This window comes from Lissotriton vulgaris, chromosome 12, assembly GCF_964263255.1.
Source record: "Lissotriton vulgaris chromosome 12, aLisVul1.2, whole genome shotgun sequence".
Taxonomy (NCBI): domain Eukaryota; kingdom Metazoa; phylum Chordata; class Amphibia; order Caudata; family Salamandridae; genus Lissotriton; species Lissotriton vulgaris.
The window spans coordinates 784290489-784313392 of record NC_141700.1 but is presented as its reverse complement, the minus strand read 5'-3'; the positions used below and the strand labels follow the sequence as shown (position 1 = coordinate 784313392).

Below are 22904 nucleotides of genomic sequence, written 5' to 3'. Positions count from 1 at the left end.
GCCAGACTGGAAACCAAAAGCAGCCCTAGAAAATGTTTCCAGACCAGTCCCCATATGGCGCATAGCAAGTGCAGTGAGTGAGCCTGGCCACTACAGAGGGGTCTTTGGAATGCTCTCCCCTAAAAGATTTTGGGAAACAATGGTGCAGTCTACAACACAGTTATCATTACGTATTGAATGTTATTAGCTTTTAAAGAATAGTTAATGAAGACCTTATTAAAAAAATTAAATGCCTGGGGGTCCGCGGACCACAGTTTGGGAAGCACTGTAGTAGTAGATCACACAGCCCCTTAACCCCCCCCCCCCCCATCCCGCCCGACAGATACACATTGTATTGGTACTTAACACAAAGTCCACAATCAAAACACTGAAAAGATAGCCACATAATGACCTTCCTACAGCGGCTGAGTCAGAGGCCTCCACCTGCCCCCGAGGCGGATGGATCCGGGACCGGTACTTCGTGTACTGTAACCTGTCTGCCCGTGACTGGGGTCACGCCCCCGCTTTGGAAACACTTGGATGGTTTGTTTTATTGCAAGCAGGCGGGAGCGGGGTGCAAACCTGGAGGTACAGAGCAGAAAGGCACCGGGGGAGCTGCAGGTACCGACCGGGATCGACCCGGGGCCCGGACGAGAAGACGACGAAGAGGTACTAGAGCAGCGCCCCCACGTACACGTTTGACTGGGGGACTGGGGGGGGGGGGGGGGGGGGGAATAAGGTGTGAGAGGGGCGCAGCACGGACTTTTCACCTGCCCCCCCCCCCCCCCCAACCCATTCACGTGCCTTCGAGTTATCATGGGAGCAGGGCAGAGGCGAATCTTGCACAGTGAGGTTTGGGACCTTGGGATCATCATAGTATGTATCTAACAGAAACGAGCATTGGCAAACTCAACAAGTATCGCCTTTTTGACCTCTGCCTTCGCCAATGCTTTTTTTTTTTTTGCCAGGGCTTTAAGTGGGGAGGGTCTTGCCGTTCCTCAGCACCGGCCGTTCGTTTAAAGCGGGTGCTGAGACCGGTCCCTCTCGGGCTCTCTTTTTTTAGCCCTCGCCCTAAGGGACAACAACAAATCTTATCTCTGCAGCAGCGCCACCCTCACTGCCTTTGATGTAACTTCGAAGAGACGCGTTCGAGTTCTTTCACAGTCTCATCCTGTGAGAACTGAAGCATTTTCAATATTATAGACGACAAACCAGTGCTTTAAATGAGAAAAAATAAGTGCAGGTACTCATTAAAATAGGTGTGGCAAGTGGGCGGGGCTAGGGGCAAGATATGATCATACATAGAGACTTCTTTACCAGTTGCAGCACTTATCAAAACTCACAAGAAAGATGAACTCATTGCACATAATGAAAGCCATGATGGCACTTGCACCCGAATAGTCGCTGCGCACCTGAGTGACAGCGCAGGGTCTGTCTAGGGATCCTGTCCGGGTAATCACAGCTTGACACCAGCCCTCTCAAGCCCCTGCAGTTTGGGGACATTGAAATGGGCGCTGCAACTCCGGAAAGGCTACTTCACGGCTCGGTTAATTACCTGCTCCTCGGAAGCAGAGCAGCATCTGCCCTGCACTGGAGAAGAAACCTAACCTGCGCCTGCAGTGCCGTGGATCAGGGTACAGGTACTCCCCCTGGGTGCAGAGAAGTGCCGGCATAGGCGTCCGCAGGGGCGGGGGAGGGGGGGAGGGAAGAGGGGGCGCTTGCCCCCCCCCCCCCCTCCAGAATCCATGCCCAGTTCTAGAGGATGGGCCCACATACCTGGGCCGACTTTCCTACCTAAAAGGCTGCTACAGCGCCGAGTGTGACTCTCAGCAGGCCAGAGTGACAGAATGACCATGGGCCGGCAGAGGAGGCGCAGCATGGAGCATCTCCGCCCATCACTACATCACTGTTATTTCATTCCCACACCAGCACTACATGGTCGGATGGAATGTTCAGCGATCCCCACATGACGTAAAATCCACCAAAAAGGGTGGTCTGATGGGAATCGCTTTAGCTTTTGTTCAACAATTGTTGTTATAATGTGTTCTCAATGAAACTATATGGACAGCAACCTTCACTTGCACACACACTACGTGTGACCACGGTGACTGGTAGAGCCACACATTGTTCCTAGACCTGGTCTGCTTTTTTGTGTATTGTATATTGGCATAAGGGGTATGAGCAGGCAGGTCGTTAAAGATTCCCCTCGACCCTCCACATACCTGTTTTGTTTTTTAATGTTTAGAGCAACTGTTTAGTTGCGGGTCAATTAGATATAGATGCGAACGTAGCTGTGTTCGTAGTCATAGCTCTCCCAACTCATTTGTGCAAGCTGCCCTTCTACATCTCCTAACATTCTAATATAACAACACTCACTGTGTGTAACTAAAATAATCAATGAAGGGGCTGTATTTAGCACTCTCTGACCTTACTTAGGCTTTGACAGACTTCACTATGGTACATCATACATCTAGAGACTATTCGAGATTCATGACCTGTTCAGTAAAAGTGCTTTTTTGCCACACGGTGTTTGACCGAGTAAAATATAAAATATGATGATTACAAAGCTGGACCCATTTATGCCAGGTCACTTCACCCTGGTTTGTAATGATCACTTCACCCTGGCTGGAAATGATTTGGTATGTCAGCTTTCAAAGCATTTTTCCCGTAATCACGATAGCGTTAAGCTCTGACGCTACAGCTGGGCGTCAACGTTTTACTGCGCATATGCGTTGAAACAGCACTTTTTGGCCATCGTGCATGCGCGAATAAGCAGTGCTTCTCTTCGCACTCGCTTCTGGTAAAATTCCTTACAATCTGCATCCAATTACCGATTACTACTTAAGGGGACAAGGCGGCATTACCCACACCTCCACTTCCGCTCGCAACAAGACGGGAGGTACCGACGGAGAGGTGAGCCGCCTGCTGTCCCGTTTGTTAACTTCTTTTCCGGTCTATATAATTTTGCGATGTTGGTTCCTACGTAGCAGTTAGAGCCAACACATTCACCCTAAGGGAATAGGACGTGTAGCGGAGATAGGGTCAGCACATTTACTATAAGGCAATGGGGAGTGTATCAGCTAGTATGCCCTGGAACTCCTAATCTGTCTCTAGTCGTTTTGCTCCTTAGTAATGAGGGAACAATGTGATTATGGATGTCATAATTTGGCCATTCATTGGTGCCTTATAGTACCCCCCACTGATGTCAATGCACAGTGGTCTCAGGTCAGTGTACAGACCTTCAATGTTACTGAAGGATTAGTTATCCAGATATGCACACTAGTGCCTATATGATACCCTGTGAAATGAAATATATTGCAGGTTATGTGGTCCCCATACGTTTTATGGGACCCCCTTGGGCATTTCTCTTTTGGGGAAGATGGATCGCTTTCACACGTCTGTTGGGATAGGAGTGTAGAGTTATTGGACTGGGTACTGTGAAGTTATGTACTTACTGTACCCCTTTTTCTACACTACAGAGCGGGCCTCATACTCCCGAGCGGTCGCCGGGTGAGGTGAGGTCTTCACCCACACAAAGCTGGGTGAGTATCACCATGGGGAAATGCCTCATGGTGATGAAGCTAGTATGCTTGTTTAGAAATGTTTAAAAATGCAGAATGCAAATTATTCTTGCAGTTGTGGCCAATCGGTCTCTGTGTAAACATGTGGTTGTTTATGTATAGTCTAGTGTTGTCTGATGAAATGTTTTCATGTTTTTTGATAGGAAGAAAACACATTGATCTCCCTCCAGTGGACACTTAAGTATTGAAGTTCCTGGTAGACAATAATTTATATATTGTTTTTGTAGTACATGTTTGCATATACCTCACTTTGATGTAGGTGCAGTAGCCATTTTATGTTACAAGGTCCTGAAGAAAGCCGGGGTACTGACCCCTATGGCTGAAACATGTCGACCGCTCTGCACTGCGCCAGTAGGCAGCCTTACTACTTGGCGCTTTTTAAACTTTTGGCACATGGACTTCTGTTTAAACCCTTTTCTGAGTCTGTGTCGTCATTTTTATCTATCACCATCACTGTAGCACTGCACTCTTTCACCAACACCTTACTGGGATGTTTATTATGACTACATCACTGTTATTTCATTCCCACACCGGCACTACATGGTCGGATAGAATGTTCAGCGATCCCCACATGACGTAAAATCCACCAAAAAGGGTGGTCTGATGGGAATCGCTTTAGCTTTTGTTCAACAATTGTTGTTATAATGTGTTCTCAATGAAACTATACGGACAGCAACCTTCACTTGCACACACACTACGTGGGACCACGGTGACTGGTAGAGCCACACATTGTTCCTAGACCTGGTCTGCTTTTTTGTGTATTGCATCCCCGCCCATCCCAGGCCTCAGGAGATGAGCAGCACAATTAGCAAGTCTTAGGCAGGGGACGGGAGCTTTAGTCTCTCACAGCAGGCCACAACGATCAGATAAAAAGCTACGGGGCGCGGGTGGGGGCGTTTGGGGAGCGGGGTTAGTGCAAACATTCTTGGTTTAAAAACTGTGACGTGACAGACCAGATTGAAATTTAAACTTTATTATTAAATTCCATCCGTTTGTGCAATGGGGAGAATGCTGTATACAGCTGACAGTGAAAAAACTCCGGGGAAAAACACTAAGGACTGAAATAACTACATTTAAAGAACAATATGACTAAAAATGGAAAAAAATGAACATTCGATTTTGACAATGTTGTAGTGCAAAATGTAATTAACCCTCCATGTTGAGGCCAAGGGAGATGTACGAGCAGAGGAGAGATGCAGAGAGAGAGACAGAGGCAAAAGGAAAAATAAGAGACGTAGGGGGGAGTAGAGACAAACGGAGAGGGGGAGAGGAAAGAGGGAGAAATGATTGACGAAAGAAGATACGAAAAGAGGCGAGAGGGGGGGACATAATTATAGATAAACACAATGAGGGAGGGAGGGAGACGGAGGGAGACAGAGGGCGACAATCAGAGGGAAGGGGACGACAGAGGGAGGGAGGGAGACAGGGAGACAGAGGGCGATACAGGGTGGGAGACAGACAGAGACAGACAGAGGGTGGGAAACAGAGAGAAAGGGAAAGAGAGGGAGACAGAGAGAGAGGGAGAGGGAGACCAAGAGAGAGGGAAACCAAGAGAGAGGGAAACAGAAAGAGGGAGACAGAGGGAGGCAGAGGGAGACAGAGAGAGAGGGAGACAAAGGGAGGGAGACAGGAAGGGAGACAGGAAGGGAGACAGAGGGAGGGAGGGAGACAGAGGGAGGGAGACAGAGGGAGGAAGACAGAGGGAGGGAGACAGAGGGAAGGAGACAGAGGGAAGGAGACAGAGGGAAGGAGACAGAGGGAAGGAGACAGAGGGAAGGAGACAGAGGGAAGGAGACAGAGGGAGGGAGACAGAGGGAGGGAGACAGAGGGAGGGAGACAGAGGGAGGGAGACAGAGGGAGGGAGACAGAGGGAGGGAGACAGAGGGAGGGAGACAGAGGGAGAGAGACAGAGGGAGGGAGACAGAGGGAGGGAGAGGGAGATAGAGGGAGGGAAACAGGGACAGATAGAGACAGACAGATAGAGGCAGAGACAGGGACAGACAGAGAGACATAGAGGGAGACAGAGGGAGAGAGAGAGAGTGAGGGAGACAGAGGGAGACAGAGGGTGACAGAGGGAGAGGGTGACAGAGAGAGGGTGACAGAGAGAGGGTGACAGAGAGAGGGAGACAGAGAGAGGGAGACAGAGAGAGGGAGACAGAGAGAGGGAGACAGAGAGAGGGAGACAGAGAGAGGGAGACTGACAGAGGGTGACAAAGGGCGACAGAGGGCGACAGACAGAGGGCGACAGACAGAGGGCGACAGACAGAGGGCGACAGACGGAGGGCGACAGACGGAGGGCGACAGAGGGAGGGCGACAGAGGGAGGGTGACAGAGGGAGGGCGACAGAGGGAGGGCGACAGAGGGAGGGCGACAGAGGGAGGGCGACAGAGGGAGGGCGACAGAGGGAGGGCGACAGAGGGAGGGAGACAGAGGGAGGGAGACAGAGGGAGGGAGACAGAGGGAGGGAGACAGAGGGAGGGAGGGAGAGGGAGGGAGGGAGAGGGAGGGAGGGAGAGGGAGGGAGGGAGAGAGACAGAGGGAGAGAGACAGAGGGAGAGAGACAGAGGGCGACAATCAGAGGGTGACAATCAGAGGGAAGGGGATGACAGAGGGAGGGAGGGAGACAGAGGGCGATACAGGGTGGGAGACAGACAGAGACAGACAGAGGGCGGGAGACAGAGAGAGGGAAAGAGAGGGAGACAGAGGGAGGGAGACAGGGGGGAGACACAGACAGAGGGCGACAGACAGAGGGAGACAGACAGACAGAGGGAGGGGGGCGACAGAGGGAGGTAGACAGAAAGAGGAAGAGAGACAGACAGAGGGAGGGAGGGAGACAGAGGGAGGGAGACAGGGAGAGAGAGAGACAGAGAGAGAGAGCGAGGGAGAGCGAGATAGACAGTGAGTGAGACAGAGGGAGACGGGGAGAGGGAAAGGGAGGGAGACAGAGAGATAGAGGGAGGGAGACAGGGAGAGAGGGAGAGGGAGAGAGAGAGAGATGCAGAGAAAGAAAGATGTGTGTATGCTGGGTCTGGTGGCTAAGTGAACGAAGGCGTCCGCTTCAGGGACCTGTGTTCAACCTCATGGTCATAGTTTTTTTGTTGCTCTAGCCTCTCCCCCTCCCCCACTGACGCCGCCCCCACCGGTGCGGCCCTCAGTCACAAACCACACTTTAAATTTAGCCCGAGAGAAAGTTTGTGAGTACCCATGCTCTAGAACCGCATCAACCTGATTTAGAATGTTTTTGTTTTTTCAGGTCATTTTTAGTTTTTCCCTGTTTTATTGTAGTTGCCACGTCTGCTGTGGCGCCTCACAATATTTTTCTCTTCCCCCTATGGGTTTCTTTGTTTATTTAAGCTCTTTGTCTTATTAGATTTTTTTTAATGTATTTAATACTTGTGCTCAATCATGTCGGAGGATGGTGATGAAGTTAAAATGTTGCCCCCCCTGGAAACAATTCTGCGGATGCCCATGAGTGCCGGTACTGACGGCATAAAAATTCGAAGTGCCGGTACTTTGTACCGGTGAACTGGCCCATTTAAAGCAATGCAACAAAGCCATTTTATGTTGCTTATTCATCTTATGCAACTAACAACCATTGGCAAAGCCAAAGGATCAGAGTTGAAGGTGTAATGTTACTTGTTGACTTATCTCAGTATGCAGTGACAGAAGCAGCAAAAAGCCAGTCGGACACTACACCATGCTAAGCACAGATTTTTAGATTAGTGTTTGTAACCCCTTTGCTGCAGTGGTAATTCCACCCCGGGGCAGGGGGGAGTGCGGCGCCACCATGCTTGTGACGGAACCACGATGTCATGAGCCACGGGCACACTGTGCTCACGACTCCGTCCATTCACTAATTTGCCCGCACAGGCGGGGAATCAGTGCCGCGTGGGCGGAGCAGCCGCAGCATGATGGAACCACGCCGTCCTGAGCACGTGGCGCCCGTGGCTCATGACGGCGTGGTTCAGTCATGAGAAGGGAAGGGGTTAAGCCACGCCCCTATTTACTTAGGCCACGCCTCTTTGAGAGACCTAGTTTTTTCATTCCACTTAAACTCTGCTTTTTGCTGATATTGTGCATCACCATCAAAACCAAAACATGGTTAAAAGGGAGTGATGACGAACCTACTGCTTCCGACGGCTGCATCATTGCCTAGGCGCACACATTTCTTTTTTTCATTTCTTTATTGACATTAATTGAAAACCACTGCAAGCCGGATAGGATACAATATTCAACACGTTCATGAGGTGGATGGACACACCCCCTCCTTTCATTTCAGAGTAAACCGTATTTCAGTAGCAGGTCATATAATGGCATGGAAGGGAAAGCGGAATATGATGTCAACCGGTAGCGACACAACGCGCCCCGTCATGCATTAGCCGATATGTGTATCACAAAATAAAAGCAAACAGTACAGTATCTTTTGAAACCCTGTGGCTGGGGCTGACATTTGCAGCTATGTGGAAGTGCGGTAATGTGGGAACAGGAGGATACCGTAAACATGGAGCATACAGGGTCATGGTGGTACCAAGTGGGGTGAACCCCTGTGCAGTCCACCCAGGAGAGCGCAGGAGCTCCCTTTGATATCCAGTGAGCAAGTGTGGGTAAGTGAATGGGTCGCACAGCAATATAGTCAGCTGCCCGGATCACCGTGGGAGGTACTGTAACCTAGGGTAAGGGTGGACTCAACCTGTCGAACAGCTTAAGGTCATAGGTGTCCCACATTGTATTTTCTCCCCCTCGCAACCTACGATCATGTATCATGGCGTCCACTTCTCCCAGAGGGAGCCCATTTATGAGTTACCGAAGCCAGCTCTCGATCGTGGGCGGATCAGGGGCCGTCAAAACAAGGGCAATAATCGCTTAAAAAGGGCCAAAGTCCGCTCAACTAGCTCCAAGTAGTGTTTGGTACTCCTTACTTTGGTTTGTGATCCCCCAAAACCATAGGAGCGAGGCTAGAGGCAACTGGACATCAATCGCCGTCCACGTATGGTCCAGTCCATCAACTGGGTCCATGTGTGCATCAACGACGGGCATTCCCAAACCATATGAATATATGTAAGATCTATGTGACCACATCTCGGGCAGGCCGGGGCCACCACCGGAAACGGTTTGTGCAAACAGTGCAGTGTAAAGTAGGTTTAATGTAATTTATTGAATTGAATGAATTTTATACGGGCATTGCGCAAGACTTGTTCACCCGTTCTAAGGCCATGGTCCACTACTTAGTGGTTAATTTCTTGCCCAAGCCGCCATCCCATTTGGGCTTACCCCAGGTAAGAAATTCACTGTATCCCTCAGTAGTGTTGCCTAGAATCCCGAAACCGCCAGACGGCCTAGCCCATGTGTTAAGAAGAACTGCAAACCCAAGTGGAGCAGAGGCTCTGCCAGCCCCGGTGCCCATACATCCCCAGTTGTCTCCCTAACTGCAGTGTGTGCAAGAAAAAGTCCTGCCACAAGCTTGTGTAGTTCCTGCAGTCCCTGGAAAGAGCATAGCACTGTTGCTGTATAGATCACCCATTTGGGTGAGCCCAACGTCTCCCCATGGAGAAGAATCGTGAGCCCGCAGCAGATCTTTCATGGCCGGCTCACTCCAGAGGGCCAACTGCGGTGCATAGGGGGTCTGTTCACGTATGGTTTGGACATATGGAGTCCAGATTAACTTGGCTACTCGTCTGAGCCTGCCCAGTCCCCTGGTCAGACTACCCGGCGAGAGCATCCACTCCAGTATGTTGAGGCCTCCCATATGTGCTCGAACCAGGCTACCCTCTGCTGTTTTATCTCCGGCCAACCGGCGCATAGGCCACTGCAATTGGACCACTGTGAACTACAGCTCCAGGTCTGGGGCCCCAAGTAAGTCCCGCCTCGAGCATGAGGCGCCGAAGTATGGGGATCGAAACCCGCTTCCGAGCAGGTCCCCAAGTGAGCTCCGAGTCTTGAAAAAGGATCTCGTTGGTATCAATGGCAAATTCACAAAGAAATATGGAAACCTCTGAAGAACCTGAACCAGCATCTTTGCCACCAATGCTTTTCCCACAGGCAAGAGGGGTAGCCGGGTAGGTCCAGAAGTGCATGGATTGACGATTCGAGGTCAAGGCCTTACCATGACTACCATCGAGCAAGTCCCTGTCTGTGTGGTAAACATTTGTGCTGAGATAGCGAAAGGTCTCAAAAATCCAGGAGAGGTACCCTACTTCCGGCACTTCTCGAGGCACTTCTTGACCCTCCGGCTCAATCCCGCTTAAAGGGAAGATTCAGTATTTACCCCAGTTTACCTTGAGACCAGCCATCTCCCTGGAGCGGTCGAGCAGGTACTAAATGGCCAGTATTGTGCATGCATGGTCTCGTAGATATACTAACACATCATCCACGTATAAGGACACCGTGTGCCATTCTAGTCCCACCCTGAGTCCCCAGACAGGGCCCCTTGTGTGCAACATGACAGCTAGGGACTCCATAGCAAGTGCTGACATTACTAGAGGTAAAGAGCACCCGTGGCGGGTCCCTCTACTTCTGGAAAAAGAGTGCGAGTTCTAATGACTGAAGCGGACCCTCGCCTGCGGGGCAGTATATAAAAGACTGACCCAACCTAGAAAATGAGAACCTGTCCCAAACACCTCCAGCACCTCTAGTAAGTAGGACCAACTCCACGTATCTAATGCTTTTTTTTAATCGGGGGAGACCGCCACCGGGAGGTCAGCTTCCCTGGATATCACATCCATAATGTGGCTCAGGGGCTGAATGTTGGAGTGCGTTACCCTTCGAGGCTCAAACCCACATTGGTCCGAAAGAACAAGGGAGCTAAGTGCTGGAAGCAACCTATTCGCAAGGACCTTACTTAAGATTTTGTAGTCAATGTTCAATGTTGTCCACAGGTGGTAAGAGATCACCTTAAGGGTTTCTCTACCCTGTTTCGGAGCACCACTATGAGGGCCCTATGCACTGAGCTTGTAAAACTCCCCAATGGTCTACCTCTCTGTAGTTCTCTATCAGGCGAGGAGTAAGAGTGGCTCTGAAAGCTGCATAATGTTCCGTGGGGAGCCCCTCTGTACCTGGGATCTTGCTTCACGCCTTCTGGTGGATTGCTAGACTGAGCGCTTCTATCTGGAGAGGCATCTCCAAGTCACAAACTCTGGCCAACTGCGATGGAGCGGGGGACCTTTATTCCTGGTTTGCAGAGCATTGCATGATCCCGTGCCAAGGATGCGTCGCACAGCAGCTGTTCAGCAGAAGCTGCGGGGCTGCGATGTGAAATCCTGTGTCCTTATTGACAATGCCATCGACAAGGGGCTTGCGATGCAAAAGCCTAGTTGCACAGCGTTGGTTCCGAATAAGCTCCAGACCCAGATGTGTCATTGAGGATGCAGTCTATTTGGGCTGGCAATGCGAAGGGCTGCACTGAGAATGTGTCATGCAGTGGTGGTTCCGGGGAAGCTACGACACGAGGCTCTGTGTTAGGGATCTGGCATTTCCGATGAGCCTGGGAGAAGTTGCATTGCAATGTGTCTGTTCTACTCACCTTACCACTGCTGGGTTGGCCGTGCACCTGCAGGCCCACTTCCAATGTTCTAAGACAGGGGCAGCACTACCTGGAGGGGTGGGGGGGGGGGGGGCAGACTCACAAAAGACAGTCGGGTTTTTCCGTTAAAGGTGGGTGGAGACTTTTCTGTCCCTGAGGCTCTGATCAGGATGCCAGCCAACTAGGCCTTGGAGCCACTCTGGTGGCCTGGGTTCACGATGGATGTCCAGTTCTTTTCACTCGGGCAGCAGAGTAGTAGTCCATTCAAAGCAGCACAGCAGTCCTTTTGAGGCTTCCACATGTCCAGAGGTGTATTAAAGACCTTGGTTTGAGGTTTCAATATTTGTACCTGGTGCCCACTTTGAAGTAAGAGAAGGTTCTGGAGGCTTCCAACCCTAGAGGTGACTGGAATTTCAAGCCTCCCTGCCCTGGCCTCAGCTTGCCTAGCGACACAAAAGACTAGTGTCAAACCCTTTGTGTGAGTGCTTAGGCAGGGCCGTTGTGATGTGCAAGGGTGGTAGGTTCCAATTCCTCCCCCTCAAAGTCAGAAATGGCCCATCCTGCCACCAATTATTCCCTCTATGTCTCACTGACTGGGAGAAATACACAAAACCCAACTGCAGGCTACACTTAGTCATGTGACCTAGGATACAGGCACCAAATGGCTAGGTCTAGAAAATGCCAACTTTCTAAAAGTTGTGAGCAACAGGGGTTAGGTCCTTTACGTGGTGGGGCTAGACCCTATATAAGTAACAAGCAGCACACAGTGCCCACACCACAATTACTCAATACTTATTTTGAAGGGTAAGAAACCAATTTATTGTCGCTTCCCTAGACCACATTACTTTGTGATCATTATTTTATACCTTTTTCAAGTTTTCAAAAAATTCATAGCAGAAAAAGACAATGAATTCAAATATTTACAAGGCTAATTAAACTTTCTACAAACATTAAAAGACAAACATTATTTACACATTAGAAAACATTTTGACATCACGCATTTACAACAAAATTACAAAAAAAATGATAATGGTTTCATCACAAACAACAATTATTACAAACGACAAATGATAGAAACTAGAGTTGGGAGGAAAAATATAAGCAACTCAATGACTTATGAGTTTTTTGAATACTGGACCAGCCGGTCCTAGTGTTTTTTAACAATGATGGTTTTTAACTCCCAATAAACACTGCCGACGCGTTTCTAGACCAGGCGTAAAGTCACTGGTCTGTCATCAGGGCTGTATGTATCTTGTATCTGCAAGATGCAAAAACGTTATTTTACTTAATCTAGCATGTGGGCTCCTTATTTCCATTCAGTAGCTAAAAACCGTTCTGTGCTACATACCAAATTTGTTCAGGGGAGGACTTCGAGAGGGGTCTTTTGAAGGTCCTTTTGATAAATATCGTGGCCAGACAGGGATGCCTAAAGAGATTTTTTTGAGTGTGTGAAAGTTACACTATTGGTCGATTTATTTTGCTAATGACAAAAACAAATTGAAAGTGGAAGGGGGGGGGGGAGCGTACCTTAGTCTTGGAGTACTGCCGAATTACGGCGGGATCAATTTTGGCGGCGTAACCATCGAGGTTGAATTTGTGGTGTTGGGGAGATTTGCGCTATTAACTTTGTGGCGTGCAACCAGGGTAACACGGTGGGTAAAAACAATTGAGGTGGCCTACCTTCCTTCGTTTTCTTATTTTCAAGGAAAAAGGAGTATCACTATCACCATCCTAATAGAAAAACAAAAAACGACTTTAGCGGTACGTTTAAGATTGTTGGGGCACTAAATAAACGCTTACTGTTGCAGGGTGGATGATTACCTGCTGCTTTAGCCACTGCTCGATACTGATGGGGTCTTCTTTCTCTCAATAAAGATGGCCACCGCTGTTTCCTGTTTTTTATACACGGGAATGAGCTGGGGCATTCTGGGACGTGAAGTCCCAAAGATTGCAGTCAGTTAAAAAACATTTTTTTTATGTAACCAGAATGCACGTGGATTAATATCCTACTTCTGGCACATTGCACTCATAGAATTTTTTTCCTAAAGGGTGAATGGTGCTTGCCCTCAAGTGTTTTAAACTTATTATGGATATTAAAGGAGCAAGTGACTCTGGCAACCTGTACTTATAAAAACATTCAAGGGTCATCTCAAGGCCTTTTAAGGACCAATTTTATTATCAATGTGAAGAATTAAATCACAAAGACCAACGGACAAACCAGGGACAAGGCGGAACCTGCAAATTTGATTATGCATGCGCTATCTCAGACAGACTATTCAGGCCAGTCTGTGCGCTATTAAATTTTAGAATCAGATACACTTCTTTCTGTAGCAGAACGCGCTCGACGTCATGGCATTTGGACTTCGAGTTCATGGTATACAGTACAGACCATTTCAACTCTTGTTCATTGTGGCCCTTTTCACAAAAATGCTCAACCATTGTCTCTTGATACGTGATCGGTGCTGGCTGATTCTTTGATTCACTTGTTGGCTGGTTTTCCAATATAGATTAATGGGCACGGACATAGTATCATATACACAACATTCTTGGTTCTACAATTAGAGAACTCTTTATGTCTCCACTTGATTGCTTTGTGGACGAACCTTCTATTGTGCTCAGACAAGCCACGCAGTTGCCACACTTGTGGTGGCCCTCGATTGGCTTGAGATTCCATTGTGCCAATAAGTCGCTTTTGGGCTTGGGTATGACAACATCAGCCCGAATGAGTTCTTGGCCAATACTGTGATTTTTTTTCTGTAGGCAAAAATGGGTTTGGGGAACGGACACTTCAACCCCTCCAAAAGGTGCCAGTTCTTTAATACAGCCTGTCGTAGTTTGTGTGTGTCTGGGCCGAAGGTTGTAACGCACACAAGTTTATCCAGAGGTGTGCGCTGTTTAGTTTGTAACAGGAATTCTCTAGGTGTGTATTTAGCGCGCTTGAGAGCATGTTTGAGGAGCTTTCGAGGTTAACCCCGTTCTTGCATGTCGCAGCAAAACGCTTGTGCGTGGCGCTCATAGTCTTGTATATCCGAGCAATTGCGTCTTATTCTTAATAATTGCCCATAGGGTAAATTAGCTTTTAGACTGCGGGGATGTGCACTCCTGTGGTGTAAAATCGTATTTCTGTCAGTATCTTTCTTAAACAATGATGTTACCAACCGTCTGTCCTCCCACCTTAGCTCAATGTCCAAAAAGGTCATACGGCTGGAGCTATTCTCTATGGAGAATTTTATGTCTCTGTGCCTAGTATTAAGCCATCCGTGAAAGGCCATTAAGTCGGTCTGGCTCCCCTGCCACAGGAGCCAGACGTCGTCTATGTACATGTACCACTGTATAATTTGGTGTCTGAAAGGGTTGTTCATATCCACAAACTTTTCTTCATACTGCGCCATGAAGAGCACCGCCATTTCTGAGGCATAAGGACATTCCATGGCGGTGCCCTTCACTTGCATGTAGAACTGGCCGTTGAAGGTAAAATAATTTCTCTTCAGTGCTATTGCTGCCAGCTCTAAAATGAAGGCAGTTGGGACCCGGTGTGGTCTTTCTCTCAGGTCCAGATATAGCTACATGACCTCTAAGGCTTCTTCCTGAGGGATTTGGGTATACAAGGACGTAACGTCCATTGTAACCATGATTTGTGATTGTGGATCAAAGCTGGTACCTTCGACATTGTTCAAAAAATCGGTTGTGTCACGCAAATAGGATTTAACCTGACTCAAGTACGGCTATAGAAAAAAATCTACATATTGCGCTATCGGCTCTAGACAGGAATCACAGCCCGACACGATAGGGCGTCCGGGGGGCTCTGTCAGGTTCTTATGTCTCTTCGGAAGAAGATAAAGAACGGGGGTCCTTGGGCACTTCTTAGAGAGATAATCATACTCTTTGTTACCCAGGAAGCCACTTTCCTTGCCGGAGTCCAAAACTCTCGCAATTTGTCCTTGGATATCCTTTGTAGGATCCTCTGTTAGTGCGCGGTACCAGGTGGTATTATTCACTTGCTTCTCACCCTCTGACAAATACTTTGGACAGGGCCAGATGACTATCGCCCCGCCTTTTATCCGCTGGTTTGATCACTATTGAAGGGTCATTCTTGAGCGAACCAATTATGTCTCTCTGATGTTTGCTCATATTTTGTTGAGTGAAAGTCTTTGCTTTCTCCATCTTGGTAATGGAGGACAGTAATACCTGTTCAAAGGTTTGGACCTGTTTTGGAATATTAGTATAAGGAACAAAATTAGATTTGTTCCTCGGGCCAGTTGTTTCTGCACTTGAAATTAATGGAGTGTTGGCAAAAAAAGCCTTCAGTCTGACCTTACGGCAAAACTCTATTGCCTCCATTTTCAATTTGGTAAAATCAGTGTTTCTACTGGGTACACACTTTAAACCAAGATTGAGTACTGTTTCCTCCTCCATAGACAAAACTCTGGATGACAGATTGACTACAGTTGTAGAGTTACCTATGACTTGTAATTGCTGCTTCGGGTTCGCATTTCCCATGGTATCTTGTACCTGAGTTTTGTTTGTTTGCCCTTTTCTAAAAAAGACACTCCCTTCTTTTAGTTTCTATTGTCAGACCCCGTTGAATCAGAGGAAGACGTACTTGAGAAAGTGCTGAATCTATTTCTGGATCTGCCCTGGTAGGCTGACAAGGCCTGGCGAGAATCTTGTTGTGAATAATAATCTTCTCGTAAAAATGGGTGTACTTGCTCTATTTTAAACGCCTTGACGTCGCGCTTGTATCTGTTATTTTTATCAGTAATGGTACTGTCCCTAAAAGTCTGGATGTCTTTTTCTATTTTGTCCAGAAGAGACTTAGCATTGGTGACCGCCTGGCTGGTCTCTATGGTCTTAGTCAGTTCTTCGATTTCTTGGGCCTCCTTGTTACATAGTCGTTGTGCCGTTTCTATGGTGTGGACCATAAGGTCCCGGCTACACTTGGTATTAATTTAGCTGAACCCTTTTCTATACTTGATGTCTTCTGTGAAAATGACGGGCACGTTCTTCACCTGAAGGCCCCAAGGGATGGTACCACCCTTGAGGTGCCTCAGGAGAAAATACCCGTGTAGCTCTGTTCTCACGTGCTTTTTTCGTAGTCTAATCAACTTATCAGATTCATTTTGCTCTTTTGCGCTAGTGCTCAAGGCTACTGAGGAGAAAGGAGATGAGGCTATCAGATTTTGAATATGCGTCTCAGTGAAGGACAATGTGTCCTTTTCTGCCATATTAGGGAGAGACGGAAGTCCCTCCACCCAAATGGATGTATATTAGTAGAAGGACTGGATTGAGTCCTAAAACCCTCGTGGATATGCACCCGCTCTAAATATTGTGAACAACAGGGGTTAGGTCCTTTACGTGGTGGGGGCTAGACCCTATATAAGTAACAAGCAGCACACAGTGCCCACACCACAATTACTCAATACTCTTCTTCCCCCCCTTCCACTTTCAATTTGTTTTTGTCATTAGCAAAATAAATCGACCAATAATGTAACTTACACACACTCAAAAAATCTCTTTAGGCATCCCTGTCTGGCCACGATATTTATCAAAAGGACCTTCAAAAGACCCCTCTCGAACTCCTCCCCTGAAAAAATTTGGTATGTATCACAGAACAGTTTTTAGCTACTGAATGGAAAGAAGGAGCCCACACGCTAGATTAAGTAAAATAATGTTTTTGCATCTTGCAGATACTAGATACATACAGCCCTGATGACAGACCAGTGACTTTACGCCTGGTCTAGAAACGCGTCGGCAGTGTTGTTTGGGAGTTAAAAACCATCATTGTTAAAAAACACTAGGACCGGCTGGTCCAGTATTAAAAAAACTCATAAGTCATTGAGTTGCTTATATTTTTCCTCCCAACTCTAGTTTCTCTCATTTGTCGTTTGTAATAATTGTTGTTTGTGATGAAACAATTATCATTTTTTTTGTAATTTTGTTGTAAATGCTTGATGTCAAAATGTTTTCTAATGTGTAAATAATGTTTGTCTTTTAATGTTTGTAGAAAGTTTAATTAGCCTTGTAAATATTTGAATTCATTGTCTTTTTCTGCTATGAATTTTTTGAAAACTTGAAAAAGGTATAAAATAATGAACACAAAGTAATGTGGTCTAGGGAAGCGACAATAAATAGGTTTCTTACCCTTCAAAATACGTATTGAGTAATTGTGGTGTGGGCACTGTGTGCTGCTTGTAACTTTCTAAAAGTGGCATCTTCAGAATTGTGAATAAACATTAGGCCTGGGTGGTAAATTCCATTCCTCTCGCGGAATTTGGGTAATTTGGCGTTCCGCGGAGAATGCAAAATTGGCCAAAAATCGGCGGTCCGCGACTTTGCGAAATTTTTGCTTGTTCGTGTTCTCAAAATGCGTTTTCGTGAGATATTTCCCCCCGAGCACGCAAACAGCAATTGTGAACAGGAAAGAAGCATTGCGATCAAGCAATTCCACGTTCTCGCAGAATTTCTGCGTGTTCATGTAGATTTTGTACCGTTTCGCAGGGATTTGCGTAACCCGATTACGCTAATTCCTCCCACCTCTACTAAACATCTGACTTCATCATTAAAGAGGTTTTTAAATTACAATTCCATAGATGCCAAACTCTACATTCCTACAGGCTCCTGGTTAAAGTTTGTCACTTGTTTAATGTAATAAGGGAACACAAAGTTATCCTATGTTAGAGGTAGGGCATAGAGTAGTGAAAACGAATTTAGGAAAAAGTACATGTCTAATGTTTCAGATACAAAGCACCCTGCCCTACAGGCATGTTTAGGGCAGACCCTAGGGGCAACCTAAATGTATTAAAAAGGAAGTTTAGGCCTGGTAAACATTCACTAGGGTGAAATACTAGTAGCATTTAATTTACAGGCTCTGGGTACAGGTAGCACCACTTTACTAGGGACTTGTAAGTAAATTAAATGTGTCAATTGGTGCAAGCAAATTTGACCATACTTAAAGGAGAGAGCACAAGCACTTCAGCACTGGTTAGCAGTGGTAAAGTACGCAGAGTCCTAAAGTCCATCAAAAATGGGGCCAGAAAACAGAAGGATGTAGACACAAAGTTTGGGGATGACTTGCAGAACGGGACAAGTGCAACTATATAGGGGGCGCTTTGTTGCAGGCTTAGGCATAGAGACAGAACTCGCTGGTTTTATTTTACAGTAAAAAAAAGAATATAATATGGTTTCTATCGTGTTTTGGGCTGTCATGGAGGCAAGGATGTTGCATGTGTTATTTACTTCGATGAGGAGAATGCCTAATCGAGGTAATGAAGATTACGGGAAGTAAAAGGTTAATTTCCTAGCAAGATCGCCTGCTGCGGGAGCGAAAGAACATTTGACAATTTAAAAAAAAAAGGAGACTTGTGGCCAACTTTGTAACTTTGGCATCTTACCTGATTGGGGAATCCCCCATTGCTGAAAGCATCCCCACACAGTGCTTAATTTGAGCAGGTGGTTTCCAGTGCTCGGCACCAGCACTTAATTGTCAACACCAGCGCGTATGATATTCTGCCTCAAGGTGGCGCTGCCTGGCTAATTTAGAGATGATTAAAATAGTCCACTATTAATTCTATATACATTAACAATGCCCACTACCTGCTGTGCAAGCAATTCTGATAGTTCTGAGGGTCTGGAAAAGTCTGAATTGTCACACATGTAGGAGGGTGATGGTTAGAAGTTGTGTTGTTACTATAACTGGAAGCATGGCAGGGGCAAGATGTGGTTAAGCATGGGCGGAAAATCCGTTCCGCTCGCGGATTTTGCGGATTTTCGGTAAATTCGCAATCCGCGAACGCTCGTGAATTGACCGAAAATCCACAAATTCGCACGCAGCGGATTTTTTTTTCTTGGTGATACAATTTTGCGGCGTGCAGTGTAAGTTCGCAATTGCGAACATGTAGGTGCGGCGGGCAGCAACAATCTAGCACTCGCGAAATTGCAAAAATTGCAATTCTGCACAAGAAATCCACGAGCAAGCAGCATAGACCTTCTGAAAATGATGATTTTTATCAGAATAACTCCTCAGGCTGACATTTGCCTGCACTTTTTTGGATTTGAGGCCTTTTGACTTTCTTTGGGTCACTTTTGGATTAGAAATCAACTTTCACAAGTAAGCTTGTTTGGGGCATTACAGTTGCTGTAATGCTGTTCTGCAGAAAAACGAGTTTTGCTAAACTGAAAGCACTCAGCAGCAGGTGCAAAAGTTCAAATTCATCATTAGTAACCATTCCCTATAGTGCTTCCTGACTGGGGCCCCTCCAGAGTTCAGTTGCTAGTTGCAACAATTGTATGACCCTGCTCTGACCCTCACAGCCGGATCATAGAATCGCTACAAGTAGGCCACAAAGGTCCTGGAAAAAAAAATTGCACTGCAACAGAAAGCAAATTACAGATAAGGAAGCAGGTGCCAGACTGGAATTTTAAAACTGTGACACATTAATAAATCAACCCCAAATTAATTCAAGTCAGTTGAAGCAGGGCAGGTATGCTTGCTTTTTCCCCCCATAATCTGCAGTGATGATGTACCAGAGGGTGGCATGGGTGAAACAGAGGGTGGCAGGGGTGAAACAGAGGGTGCTGGGAACCTGTGATAATGAACCAGACGTAGAAACAACATAATCGCGACCGTTGCGAGCCGACATGTAAGTTCGCAATTGCGAACTGGTACAAAACCCTCGCGAACTGGCAGAAATCCTTGCGAACACAACAAAAATTCACGAGAATTCGCAGATTTTGCGGATTGCGAGTTCGCAAATTCGCAAAATTCGCGAATGCCAGATTCGCAAAATTCACCCATGCTTAGATGTGGTGCAAGCTGCAGTGGTCTCCTGACGAGGGCCCTGGTACTTATGTTTTTTTTACAAATTAAGCACTGTCCCACATCACAGATAGACTCTTCATGGGTATCTGCTGGGAAGTGTTGCATAAAGCTTAATAAACCTTGATTTTATTCACAGAACCACGGTCGCCTTGTAAACAACAGATGTACGCTTCACCAAGGGGGAGCTTCAGATCAGAGCTCCCTTCTGGTTGGAGGACCTTGCCACAGTTGGTTCTCTTTTGTTTCATGGAATGAGAAACTGAAGCTGTAGAGCGCTGCCGACCAATGAGACGACGGCTAAGAAACCTAAAGGTGGCTGTGTGAGGTTATGCACGGTCTGCCTAATAATTTATTTTTAATGTGCACACTGTTTCATTCCTGGTTTCAACATCCTACATCTGCAAAAGGAAGCACCGTCTAATTACAGAGGACACTCTCTTGGTATGTATATCCTGGAGCTAGTGAAACTGAAATGCATCATAAAGTGTACATTTCAAAACCCTGGAGGAGCGCACACTTCAATCAGCACAGCATTTGTACACCGCAAAGCACTGGAGGAGTGCACGCTACATTCCACACAGCAGGTGTACACCGCAAAGCACTGGAGGAGTGCAAGCTGCATTCCACACAACATGTGTACAACGCAAAGCACAGGAGGCGTGCACGCTTCATTCCACAATAATCTCTATAATCAAAGTGAATACCAAGGTATGGATATTCGGTTAGTGCACTGAACCTTGGTATTATTAATAAAACTTGTGGCATTTAACACTATTCGTTCCACATTTCATTATAAACATTTTTGAAGTGTTCACTTGCAAACCAAGATTTCACATGTATGTGGCAAAGCTAGTCACTAATCTTTGTAACCCCAATTTGGTACGCAACATTAGGACATCGCCATCTGCGTACAATAACGCAGGGATTGGGCGTTTATCGATGAGTGGGAGATACTGACATTGACTAACTAAAACTTGGTCAAGGCCATTAATATATAAGGAAAGGACACAACCTTGTCTCACCCATTTTCTTATTAGGAATTTAGCAGTGCACTCTCCCATATTTCCATAACTGACCCTAGCACACGCACCATGGTATAGCTATTTCATGGACTTTATAAGTGGTATTTCTACTTCCATTGCCTCAAGGATAATCCAGAGTTTGTTGTGTCCAGTCAGTATTGAGCGGAACTCTGTTTGTTTGTTACAAGGTGTGCTCACCATTTCCGAGGCTATAGAAACATTGCGTTTGAATGGTTTCTGGAACAAGAATGACATACTTGGTTTCGCCAACCTAAATCTCAAAAGAGAACAAGGCACAGTGTGCACTTCATTCAAAAGACATGAACACTGAATTTCCAATTATCGCAAGTGGAATGATTGTCAATGAGGAGTTGATGCCTGCAGAGAGATATTCAAAAGGTATGGGCCATATTGTAAGAGCAAATTGGGGAAAGCTGACCTTCGTGTTGTGTGACATGTTGAGTGGGCTGTACGAAATAATTCCAATCGAGTCATTGTACTGTCAAATGACACAGATCTTATGATTGTGCTACTTAGATTTGTTACAATGTTCTTAAGTCAAGGATTGTCAGAGTTATGGATACGTTATGGAACAGGCGAGAAAAGACACTTAATCCTGTTTCATATTTAGTGCAAGAAACTTGACCCAGAGATGCCCAGTGTTCTTATCGAGGCTCATATTCTTACGGGCGATGGCACTATGAACGAAATTGGAACTAAACTTGTAGCTTTAACTGCTGAACAATGAAGTTTCTAAAAGGATTTGCTGAGACAGAAAAAGAATGTGACTTTAAAGATGTAGAAAAATGCCTTGTGCCTTTGTGGAAAACAAGTTCTGACTATCACACATCTGACTATCTTCGGTACAGTGAGTTCAAGAGATCAGTCCTGCTAAGTGACCTTCCATTGACGTCATAGTCTGTGCGTGGACACTTTAAAAGAGCGTTCTACTTGATCAGAAGATGTATAAATGTTTTGGATCATGCATATGTAAAGAAAGATCCATGTTATTTTGGTTCGGAAGATGTTGATGAGGTGCTGAAACCTATGAAATTTCCAAAGCCTCTACCCACAGAAAGTACACATACATGTATTTGCAAAACCTGTGCTACAAAAAAGTGTTTGTGTTGATATGGTCTTCTCAAATGCTCAATATTCTACAAATGTACCAATAGTGATCGCAGAAACAAATAAAGTGAACTATGAAAACGTGTCTAAAACAGGGGTGATAAACATTATTTGTTTTTCATATTTAGATCATAAACAATGGTCTATACCTAAAAGGATTTAAAAAAATAGTTTTTCCATTTCTATATAGGTCTCTTATTCCTCTATTATTGCTGCCATTTTGGAAAATGGCAGGAGGATTGCTATGAGGAGTTATTTTCTGTCTGTATAACACTACTTGACCTCAAACCTATGTTTTGACACCAAAATGAAGTATAAATGTCTCATGGTTCCTTAAATATTAATCATCACTGCAACACATCCGCCATTTTTAGAAATGTAGGGCCAGATGTAGGTGGCCAAATAGCAAGCGCTAATGCTTTAATTCACAGAATTTCAGCGTTTGCGATCGTTAATTGGCAGCGAGCAATGCAGTTAAGTTGAAACCTACTATCAAAATGAGGAATCGCAGCATTGCGATTCCTTATTTTGCTCTTGCGTTAAAGGAATCGCAAACTGCGATTCCTTAAATGCAATGTAAGTAGCACCAAAGAAAGTACACTTTAGCCTTAAGGAATCGCTTATTACCACCAACTTCAAGTTGGTGGTAATTAGAATTTCCTTTAAAAAATCACTTTTTTGCTTTTTTTTAAGTGCCATGTGGCACGCATTCATGCCCTTAGGGCATGTATTTGTGCCACCTGAGCACACATGCACATTTCAGGGTTGCAACAGGGTGTTCTTTTGGAACCCTGGCACCCTTGAAATTGCGCCCGCAATTTGTGAATGCCTCTTGGTGACTCGCAAATTGCTGGAGT

At 46.2% G+C, this 22904-nt stretch overlaps 1 protein-coding gene across 3 annotated transcripts in view; it reads left to right on the top strand.

The window, feature by feature from the left end:
• Window positions 1-22904, top strand: part of LOC147678714 (phospholipid scramblase 1-like) — an 87535-nt gene that overhangs the window by 18623 nt on the left and 46008 nt on the right. The window contains exon 1 of one of the 3 annotated variants that reach the window (XM_086946170.1): window positions 632-648. The exons of the other annotated variants lie outside the window; for them this stretch is intronic. The gene's annotated coding sequence lies outside the window, so the exon portion shown is untranslated. Of the gene's footprint in view, window positions 1-631; window positions 649-22904 lie in introns of those variants that run through there. 3 annotated transcript variants of the gene reach the window in all.